Here is an 11,060-nt window from a genome sequence, read left to right as displayed (position 1 = left end):
TATCTCATTGTTGTTTTAATTTGCACTTTCCTGATGACTATGAAGTGGAGCATCTTTTTATATGCTTATTTGTCATCTGTATATCTCATTAAATCAGGTTTTTTTGTTTTTGTTGAATTTTAGGAGTTCTTTGTTTATTTCAGTTAACAATCCTTTATCAGATATGTCTTTTGCAAATATTTTCTCCCATCCTGTGGCTTATCTTTCCATTTTCTTGACAGTGTCTTTTGCAGAGCAGGAATGATTAATTTTATTAACTTAACTATTAGTTTTTTCATAGATCATGTGTTTTGTTTTGCTTCTAAAAAGTCATCATCAAATCCACGATCATCTAGATTTCCTCCTACGTTATCTTCTAGGAGTTTTATAGTTTTGCATTTAACATTTAGGTCTGTGATCTATTTTGAGTTAACTTTTGGGAAGGCTGTAAGATCTGGGCCTAGATTCAGTTTTTTTGCATGTGAATGTCCAGTTGTTCCAGCACCAGCTGTTGAAAAGGCTGACTTTGCTTCATTGTTTTGCCTTTGCTCCTTTGTCAAAGATCAGTTGATGATATGTGTATGGATCTATTTCTAGGCTCTCTGTTATGTTCCATTGATTTACTTGTTTATTCTTTCACCGGTACCACACTTGATTACTGTAGCTTTACAGGAAGTCTTGAAGATGGGTAGTATCTGTCATCCAACTTTGTTTTTGTTCTTCACTATTCAGTTGGATATTCTGGATCTTTTGCTTCTATATTAAAACTTTGGAATCAGTTAGTCTATATCCACAAAATAACTTGCTGGGATGGCCACTTGATTTTTTTTTTTTTTTTTTGAGACAGAATCTCACTCTCTCACCCAGGATGGAGTGCACTGGCATGATCTTGGCTCACTTCAACCTCTGCCTCCTGGGTTCAATCAATTCTCCCACCTCAGCCTCCTGCGTAGCTGGGACTAAAGCATGCCAGCCAGTTGATTTTTGATAAAGATGCACAGGCAATTCAATGGAGAAAAGAGAAAAAATGGTTTTTAAACAACTGGACAGTTATAAGAAAAAAAAAATGAACATCAACCTAAGCATCACATACAAAATATTAACTCAAAATGGATCATAGATCTAAGTGTAAAGTATAATATTTTAGAACTATTTTAATTTAATTTTATTTGTTTTTGAGATGGAGTCTTGCTCTGTCACCCGGGGTGGAATGCAGTAGCGTGATCTTGGCTCACTGTAAGCCAAGTGAGAGGGACCCGCTTCAAGCGATTCTTCTGCCTTAGCCTCCTGAGTAGCTGAGAGTACAGGTGTGCGTCACCACACCAGGCTAATTTTTTTGAATTTTTAGTAGAGGCGGGTTTCACCACTTTGGCCAGGCTGGTCTCGAACTCCTGACCTCAGGTGATCTGCTCGCCTCGGCCTCCCAAAGTGCCAGGATTACAGGCATGAGCCACCAAGCCCAGCCTAAAACTTTTAGAAGAGAATGTGGGAGAAGATGTCTGTGACCTGGGCTTAGGTAGAGCTCTTGAACATGACATCAAAAGCTTGAACCATAAAATAAATTATTAATAAATTGGCCCTTATTTAAATTAACATAAAATAGCCAGTTAGAATATAGTTTGACAGTTTTTAGGAAAAAAACAAACAAACATTTACCCTATGACTTGGCAGTTGCACTCTTGGGCATTTTTCCCAAAGAAATAAAAGCGTATGAGCACAAAAACCTGTACGTGATTCTTCATAGCAGCTTGGAACAATCATTTGGAAACAAAACCAAAACTGGAAACCAGTAAAATGCCTTTCAATACATAAATAGTTAAACACTCTATGGTATCACCATATAAAAGAATACTACCCAGCACTAAATGGAATGAACCGTGGATACACACAACACAGATGAATCTCAAAAGCATTGTGCTAAGTGAAAGAAGCAATTCACAAAGGCTACATACCATGTGATTCCTTCTATGTGACATTCACCAAAGGCAATAGCAGAGGGGTAGAGATCAGATCTGTGGTTTTTAAGGAGTTAGAAAGGAGGAGGGGATTCTCTGCCAAGGGGTGCAAGGGAACATTTTGGTGGACAGGAAATTCTCCAGGTGGATTGCAGTGGGGGCTGCACAGCTGCCCCTCACCAAGAGAGAACTGTACACCTAAAGGGTGAATGTTACTGTAATAAATTATACTTCAGGAAATGTGACTTCAGAAAAGGGTCAGGTAAGGAACCAGAGAACGACCAGGGTTCTTTTTGTAATTATGTGGTCAAGTGAAGGGCTCTCTGAAAAGCTGGCACTTGTGCCGTAGCATCCTTTAGTTTAAACCCTCTTAATATTCTATGTGGCTGTTAAGGGTTAACTATTACTCTAGTAGAACATATTCCTTGTGTTTTCCTAGAAGGCAGAGAGGGACTTCTTAGTGATTGCATTAGGCAGAGTAGAGAGAATTTATGCACCAAAGAGCAAGAGGGTTCCCCTCTTTAAATTAGTGACCATTAGTCACCCCGCAGCCTGGATCTTGAGCTCTTTCAGGGAGACCTGCCTGTTCTCGAGAGGAGGAAGGAAGAACCTGGCTGATGTTCAAGAGAACTAATGTAGGAGAGAGTGAAAAGAAATGAAATAAAGCTCACTGTCAGAGCTGAACAGGATTCAGGATCCAGACAGCCAAGCCCCTGTGTCTCACATGGTTCATAGTTTTCAAAGTTGTTCTCCTGCTCACTCTGTCCCCAGATGAAGCAAATGTTGTGCTTGAATTTTAATGTGGAAAACATTTCCAAGGCAGAAATTGATCACCCATGTGTTGAGATTTGGGGGGCAAATAAATTTGGTTAAAAAGGGGTGTTTTTCCCCAAGTGATGTGAGAATGTTGCAATAGAAGGCAGAACCCTGAGGATGAAGCTTTATTTGGTGTGACACTGAGGAGAGAATCATAAATGGTAATAGGTGTCATGAAACCACTTGAAGGTGTTGCTTACTGATATGGTTTGGCTGTGTCCCCACCCAAATCTCATCTTGAATTGTAGCTCCTACAATTTCCACGTGTTGTGGGAGGGACCCAGTGGGAGATAATTGAATGATTAGGATGGTTTCCCCCTACTGTTCTCATGGTAGGGAATAAGTCTCACAAGATCTGATGGTTTTATAAGGGGAAACCCTTTTTGCTTGGCTCTCATTCTGTCTTGCCTGCTATCATATAAGATGTACCTTTCACCTTCCACCGTGATTGTGAGGCCTCCCAGCCACATGCAACTGTGAGTCCATTAAACCTCTTTTTCTTTATAAATTACCCAATCTCCAGGATGTCTTTATTAGCAGCGTGAGAACAGACTAATACACTCGCTGAGCCTAAAAACACTGCATCACCAACAAAAACAACTACACAACACACAAAGTCCTTTAGGAACATTTCAGGAGGCTATCAGCTGCAAAAGTGACATAGACATGTAGAGTTTATGACCTCACACATTAAGAGTTCTGGAGGCCTGGGTTTGCAGAATTGGTGAATTTAGCAGCTTATCGATATCAAAGCTCTATGACTACTCACTAAAATTTTCTGGGCTTTTGCCTCATGGTCACAAGATGGCTGCCAGCACTCTATGCACTGTATCTTCACAGCACAGTGTCCAAAAGCACGAAGTCTGAGTGAGTGTCTCTTTGTGTGTCTAATTTTCTAAAATCATGTTTCCCCAGAAAAGCCCAGCAAAAATTTCCCCTCTCATCTCATTGGCCCAAACTAGATCCTATGCCCAATCCTAAACCATCCTTTGCAAATCATGACTCACCCCAATGAAGCTTCGTACACCTTTCCTGAACATATTGCTGCTCAATATCTGAAAAAAGTCCAAAGCCAGGTTTTAAAAATATCTAGCAACATACCCTAGCTTGCATTTGCTGAGAAGATGGACCATGGGCTGCTCTGTGCTTTGTGTGGATTACCTAACATTTATAATACCCTGTGAGCTAGAGATCCCTAATTTGCAAGCTGAGAAAGTTGGGACCTGGAAATGTAAACCAATTTGTCTCCACGGTCTCACAGGAATTAGCAGATGTAGAATTTGAATTTTGGTCTCGCTGACTCTAATGTCTGAGGTATTAACATTGCCCTATGGCAAAGTGTGTGTGTGTTACCGGTGATGGACTCATCAGGAGTCCATTTGTAAGGGGATTGTGATATCTCCTGGGAGATAACTCATTCTGAGTGAAGAGTGTAGTAGGCATGCCCAGACCAAGCCAGCTAGGAAACTTTGGTTGTCAGAGCGGATAGGGAATCTGGAATATAGCATGGTATGTCCGTCCCGTCTCCGTCTTTATTATCTGTAAGCCTTAGAACAGCAGTCCTCAACCTTTTTGGCACCAGGGACTGGTTTCATGGAAGACAATTTTTCCATGGACCAGGGGTTGGGGGTGAATGATTTCAGGATGATTCAAGTGCATTACATTTATTGTGCACTTTATTTCTAATATTAGTACACTGTAATATATAATGCAACAGTTACACCGCTCACCATAATGTAGAATCAATGGGAGCTTGAGCTTGTTTACCTGAAACTAGGGTTTCATCTGGGGGTGACAGGAGACAAGTGACAGATCATCAGGCATTAGATTCTCATAAGGAGTGTGCAACCCAGATCGCTCGCATGCATGGTCCACAATGGGGTTCGTGCTCCTATGAGAATCTAATGCCGCTGCTGGTCTGATAGGAAGTGGAGCTCAGGCAGTAATGTGAGTGATGGAGAGCAGTTGTAATACAGATGAAGCTTCACTTGCTCGCCCGCCACTGACTTCCTGCTGTGCAGCCCTGGTTCATAACAGGCCACAGACAGGAACCAGTCTGCCTTAGAAGACATCAGGGCCAAATAACCCTCCCCTCAGCTGATACAAAAGTGGAATAATGTGTTAGTTTCCTGAGGCTGCTGACAAATTCCCAGAAACTTGGGGGCTTCAACAACAGAAATTTGTTCTCTCATAGTTCCGGAGGCCTGAAGTCAAGGTGTTGGCAGGGCTGCACTCCCTCAGGGGGCTCTAAGGGAGATAATGTTCTTTGCCCCTGCCAACTTGATGGATGCCAGTGTTCCTAGGCTTGTGGCTGCATAACTCCAGTCTCTGCCTCCATCTTCACCCGGCTGTCTTCTCCTCTCTCTCCTGTGTGTCTTTTATAAGGATACTTGCCATTGGACTTAGGGTCAACTCAGGTAATTCAGGATGATCTCATCTCCAGATGCTTAACTTAATTCCATCTGCAAATACCTTTTTCCAAATAAGGACACATTCAGAGGTTTTGGGGATTAGGACATAGACATACATTTTGGGGGCCACCATTCAACCCTTTCAAGCAATATAGGGCTCTATTGGATTTATGTGACAGACCACTGCCCAAGTTAAAATAAGCCAAAGGGAAATTTGCAGGTTCATGAAAACGGAAAGCACAGGAGAGGTTCAAGTTTCCAATGGATGGAAGGCTCAGACAATGTTAGCAGGTTTCTTTTCTATCTATCATCGTGTTTCTCAGTTTTGCTTATCTCAATTTGACTTTATTTCTTCTACAGACCTTTCTGATGGGGCTGTGACGATAGCCCCTAGAAAACCTCCACACATAACCTTGCAGTTGAAAAAGACAGTCTTGTTTGATAACTGTATAGAAAATTCCTAAGGAAAACTCTGATTGGCCATTTTGAGTCACATGCCCATTTCTGCATGTGGTGGGGGAGGGGCTTTACAGTGATTGACAACCCCACTAGAACTATATGGAAGAGAGGTAGCATAGTTCCTCCAAGGAAGAGCTGCTGGATGGACAAACTAAGTATGTCTACTGAGGACATTCTTCTCCCTCCATTATTAAATGAGGTGCAGCTTTACATTTAGAGGGCTCCAGAGGCCTTGCTTCCATGGGAGATAGCAAATACCACACTACACTGAAAATCTATGCAGGATGTGGTGGGACCAAGGTGGCACTGAGGAGATGAACACATGAGGAGTCATAAGGAAGATACCCATGTTGAGTGTGCAGAATCTTCACTGAGGAAGACCTCAAGGGAAATGAGATCCTGTGCATATATTTACAGACTGGTGAGCCCTGGAAATAATAACAAAAGATATCTAGAAAAGACCTAAATGCTTGGAAATTAAGCAACACACTTCTAAATAATCCATGGGTCTAATAAGAAATCCCAATGGATATAAGAAAATATATTGAACTGAAAATTAATGAAGTCGTGACATATTGGAGCTTGTGGAAGCTGTGCTTAGAGGGACAGTTATGCATATATTTGGGGCAGGGGTCGAAAAAATGACCTAGATGCAAATTTCAAAAAGATGGAGGCTTGGCAAAAATTATTGGCTCCTGCAACTGAAAAATCCAAATGGGAGTTCCATTTTCAGGCACAGTTAGATCAGGTGTCAGATATCACCATGAGGACTTAGTAGCAACCCAGCCAGTTTCTTTGCTAGTTTCTCTATTGACTTCCGTCTCAACCATCTCATGTGATGGCTCTTGACACTCCCAGGCTTATATCCTCCAAGCTTAGCAATTTCAGTGGAAAGAAGATTCTTTCCAGATAGTTCCAGTACAAGTTTCTGGATTGACTCTGATTCTTCTGGCTTGAATCATGCCTATCTCTGACTCAATCAATGGGGCCAGGGGATAACATACTCCCACTGGATTTGAGTAGGAAATGGATGGTTTGTGGACGAGTGATCACTAGGAATCAGCACGTGTTCTTAAAAAACAAACCAACATCATTTGTTGTTGTTGTTTTTTAAGAGTATTAGTTTTGTTTTTGATTTTTTTTTTTTTTTTTTTTTTTTTTTTTTTTTTTTTTTGGTGGGGGGACAGAGACTCACTCTGTCACCCAGGCTGGAGTCCAATGGTGTGATCTTGGCTTACTGCAACCTCTGCCTCTCGGGTTCAAGCAATTCTCCTGCCTCAGCCTCCCGAGTAGCTGGGACTACAGGCACGCCGCCACCACACCTGGATAATTTTTGTATTTTTAGTAGAAATGGGGTTTCACCATGTTGGCCAGGATTGTCTCAAACTCCTGACCTGAAGCGATTCGCTCACCTCAGCCTCCCAAAATGCAGGGATTACAGGCATGAGCCACCGCACCCAGCCAAGGGTATTAGTTTTTAAAGTCAGGAGACTTATCCTTTACATGATTTGATTTCCATGAAGCATTTGACAAAGTCTACCATGATATGTTTGTGGGTGAGATGGAATGTTACCCAGAGTATTAATAGCTGGTTGAGTTAACCAGCTGGTTGACGGATGGTGATCACATCATCCATTTTCTAACGAATTTCCAAGCCATCTGCTTAGAATTTGTTTATGATTAGCATGGCAGGCCATCTCTTCAATTGACCTTCTTCTGGAGGATTCTCTTTCGTGGATAACCCAGATGCTCTGGCAGAATTTTTCAGCATTTTTCTTGGACAAATGTGTGAAGGGAAATTTTTTTTTTAGATTTGAAGATAATATGAAATGGAAAGGTAAAATAATGCTGTTGATATGGGAACATGTTGAATTTGACTAGAATTTCCTTTAAAAGGGATTAAAAGGATTTTAAATAGTAATCAATATAAAAGCCTGCATTTAGATCTAAAAACTCTCTTGTTCAAGTTTAGAATGTGGGAGAAACATAACCAGCAGCAGCTTATGTGAGAAGAGCAGATTGGAGTGAGCCAACAGGGCAACCTGGCTCCTAAGGAAAATAAATGCAGCTCACGCCCAGGGAATCCAGATGACAGTCAGCTCTGACAGTGGGTTCAGTTCCTGGGGCCTCATTTTAAAGGGGATATTGGCAATCTTGAGCATTCTCCCATTAGGACAGCCCAAATGGTAAGGAATTCTGAACCATCCTGTTGGAATAACAGATGGAAGAACTGGATATATTTAGCCTAGGGAATTGGAGACTGAAAAAAAAAAAAAAAAGAACAGCTGCTTTTAAATATTAAAGGGCTGTCATGTAGGGGAGGAAACAGTCTTGATCTTGTTACTCCAGAACATGCACGAAGAGAATGGGAGAAAATTTTAAGAGAGTAGATTTGACTCAGGATGTGAGGACACTTCCTAATAAGTCAATTTGTTAAAAGACGGAGTGAGCCCCCTTCCCTCTTTGCTAGCCTGCTTTAGCAGATGCTAGGGGAATTTCTTCAGGCAGAGATGGTGTTTTTAGGATTCCCCAGATATCTGGTGTGGGCTGGAGAGATGGAACCAGTTGATTAAAGTCTTTTCCTAGTCTAAGTCAGTCCAGGGTGCAGACTCTGGATGGTACGAGCCAGGGTGCAGAAGTGGGGCTGTTGGCTGGCCATGGAAGAGGATCCCTCCACGAATGCCCATGAGCACTGGTGAAGGATAGAGCATCCACTGGGGAAGGCAGCAGGCAATCTCCTACAGCAATGACCATGTTATTTTGCCAAGGGACACACCGAATGCATCTACCGGAATACAAGCGATGGGAGTTGGATTTTACCATCCTGGGCAAGCAGGCCCTCCTTGGAAAAATGGTTTGGTTGTGTGGCTTTTGTTTTGCATGCTCTCCGGTGATGCCCTAGGGAGACCTCCCAGGAGGAGGTACAGAGGGCCTCCCTGTGGTGGGTTTGGCACGGGGGCAGGTCTGGCTCTGGTCCAGTAGTTGGCATTGGCCGTCACCACCAGCAGCCTAAACAATGCCTGGCCTCCTCTGACTCTAGCAATTTGCAGAACAAACCCACTGGCTTCTGAGGAGGAAGCAGAAAAGGCAGCCTGCAGTCATGGAGGGATGAATACAGAGCAGTGGCTTCCCTTTTAAGAGGCTTGAAGGGGACCAGGGAAGGGGGCTATGTCTGTACCAGGAAGGCAGCCTATGTACCCACTGAAAAAGCAGGACCCCTGTGAGAGACAGTGACGTGTATTGGAAAGAACACCCTTGAGAGGCAGCTGGGGTCAAGCTGCCAAAGTGAATTTGTCACTGCCATGCAAACCTCGGTGAATTTGAGCAAGTGGCTTAACAACTCTTTGTGCCTTAGTTTCCTCATCTACACAAGGGGGGCAGTCATGGTACCTACCTCATAGGGTTGTTAAGAGGATGACATCAATTAATGCTTATTTAAAAAGTACTTGAAACAGTGCTAGGAGCATAGAAAGTGCTAGAAAAGTTTTTGCAAAATGAATCAGACGCAGGTTCCTACTCCAATCCGGCTCCTTTCTGGATGTGTGAACTTGAGCAAGTGCCTCAACCTCCCCGGGCCTCTTCTTCATTCATGAAATGGAAATAATAATGCTGACCTCACAGGGCCACTGTGAGGATCACTCAAGGCACTGCACGTGAGCTCAGCAGGATGGGCAGGCCTTCCGTAAACAACCCTCATTAATAGCCACATGCCCCGAGGACAAACAAGATTAAATCCTGGACCTCACAAATGCTTTTTTCCCTAAGATTCCAAATAAAAACAGGCTCAGAGTGTCAGAGATCATTTTGTAAGAGTTACAAAGAGGCCCTGGAGGGCCAGGTGACCTGAAACAATAATAGTAAAATAACAACAGCAGAAGCAGGAACAACAGGTCCCAGGCCCTGGGCCAAACACTTTACAAACCTTATCCTGTTGGACCTTAATAAGGCTGTGAGGCAGGGGGCAGGGTGATTGATAATGATGATGATGATGATGATGATGATGGTAATAATGATCATTTTATAGATGAAAAAATTGAGCCTCAGAATAACTTGTTCCACCTCACACTGCTTTTTAGGGTGAAACCTGGAGTTGAATGGACATCTCTTGACTCCACACCCATGCTCTGAACCACACAGCCTCCTGGGACACTAAAGGCAATTTCATCAGAATGCAGGGGACCCAGGAGGAAGACCTCAGGGTCTTCATTGAATACCAAGATTAAAATGAGCCAAAATTGTGACACAGCTAGTAAAGAATTAACTGTGATGATTTCACTCAGTGCTAGGTTCCCCCAAATGACATGCTCCTTGTCACCTGCCCTGCCCAAGGCCTGGCTCTGAATATGTGGATACAGCCACATTTGCTTGGTCTCAGTTGGCTGGAAGTTTTCATTGGCCTGGAAGGCCTTGAACTAGAGTTTCACTCGAGTGGAAATAAGCCTTCAAATGCAAACACTCTAGGTCTGGATTGTGGACCAGACTTAAGCCCACCGATGCTGAGGAGCAAAGGGCCAACATCTTTCCCTCTGCTCAGCCTCTGAGCCACACTTGGCTGCTTGCCAGGACAGAAGAGGTGAGAAGGTCCCAGCATGGGAAGCTGGGGGCTGTAGGATATAAGTTCTCAAGATGGCCTCTTTTCCCCAGGGAGGGAACTTCACAGTAGGTTACAGGCTATTTTCTGCAAGTGATGTCTCCAAAGTAGGATGGTGAAGAGCCAGAGATATGTGTGCTTGTGGTAGGGGTGGCGGTGTGGAGTGTAGGAGGGAAGAGAAAGAGGAGGGCACAAAGGCCAGATCCCAAATACACAAGGGACTCAACTGTGTTGGGGAAGCTTCAATTCAGAAGGGGAGGGACAGGAGCCCATGAGGCTGGACACAACACAGGAGAAGATCAAATGAAAGGCAAGGCACAGGCCAGGCGTAGTGGCTCATGCCTATAATCCCACACTTTGGGAGGCTGAGGCAGGCATATCATGAGGTCAGGAGTTCGAAACCAGCCTGGCCAATATGGTGACACCCCATCTCTACTAACAATACAAAAATTAGCCTGGCATGGTGGCATGCACTTATGGTCCCAGCTACTCGGGAGACTGAGGCAGGAGAATTGCTTGAACCCTGGAGGCAGAGGTTGCAGTGAGCCGAGATCACACCACTGCACTCCAGCTTGGAGGACAGAGTGAGACTCCGTCTCAAAAAAAAAAAAACAAAAAACAAAGAAAAAAAAAGAAAGTCACAGCTACCAATAGCGTAATGGGCAGGAAGGGACTTAGAAAAGCAAGCATATCTGATGAAGATTGTTTATAGCTGAAATAACGATGATGATGATGACTAACATTTGCTGTGCATTTGCTGTGTGTCAGGCTTGATATTCCTGCTCAGCCTCATTTTACAGAGGTATCTCTGGTCATGCAGAGAAGACAGGTAAAGAATAAAGTTACCAA

General features: G+C 43.4%; 1 protein-coding gene across 3 annotated transcripts in view; it reads left to right on the top strand.

Moving 5' to 3' along the window:
• The window catches only part of LOC105472729 (MIS18 kinetochore protein A), a 252,915-nt gene that overhangs the window by 170,501 nt on the left and 71,354 nt on the right, over positions 1–11,060 (top strand). The window lies entirely within an intron of this gene.

Source organism: Macaca nemestrina, chromosome 4 (genome assembly GCF_043159975.1).
Source record: "Macaca nemestrina isolate mMacNem1 chromosome 4, mMacNem.hap1, whole genome shotgun sequence".
In the NCBI taxonomy this organism is placed as follows: Eukaryota; Metazoa; Chordata; class Mammalia; order Primates; family Cercopithecidae; genus Macaca; species Macaca nemestrina.
Note: the sequence above shows the minus strand (reverse complement) of the source record. Positions and strands in the feature narration are given on the sequence as shown.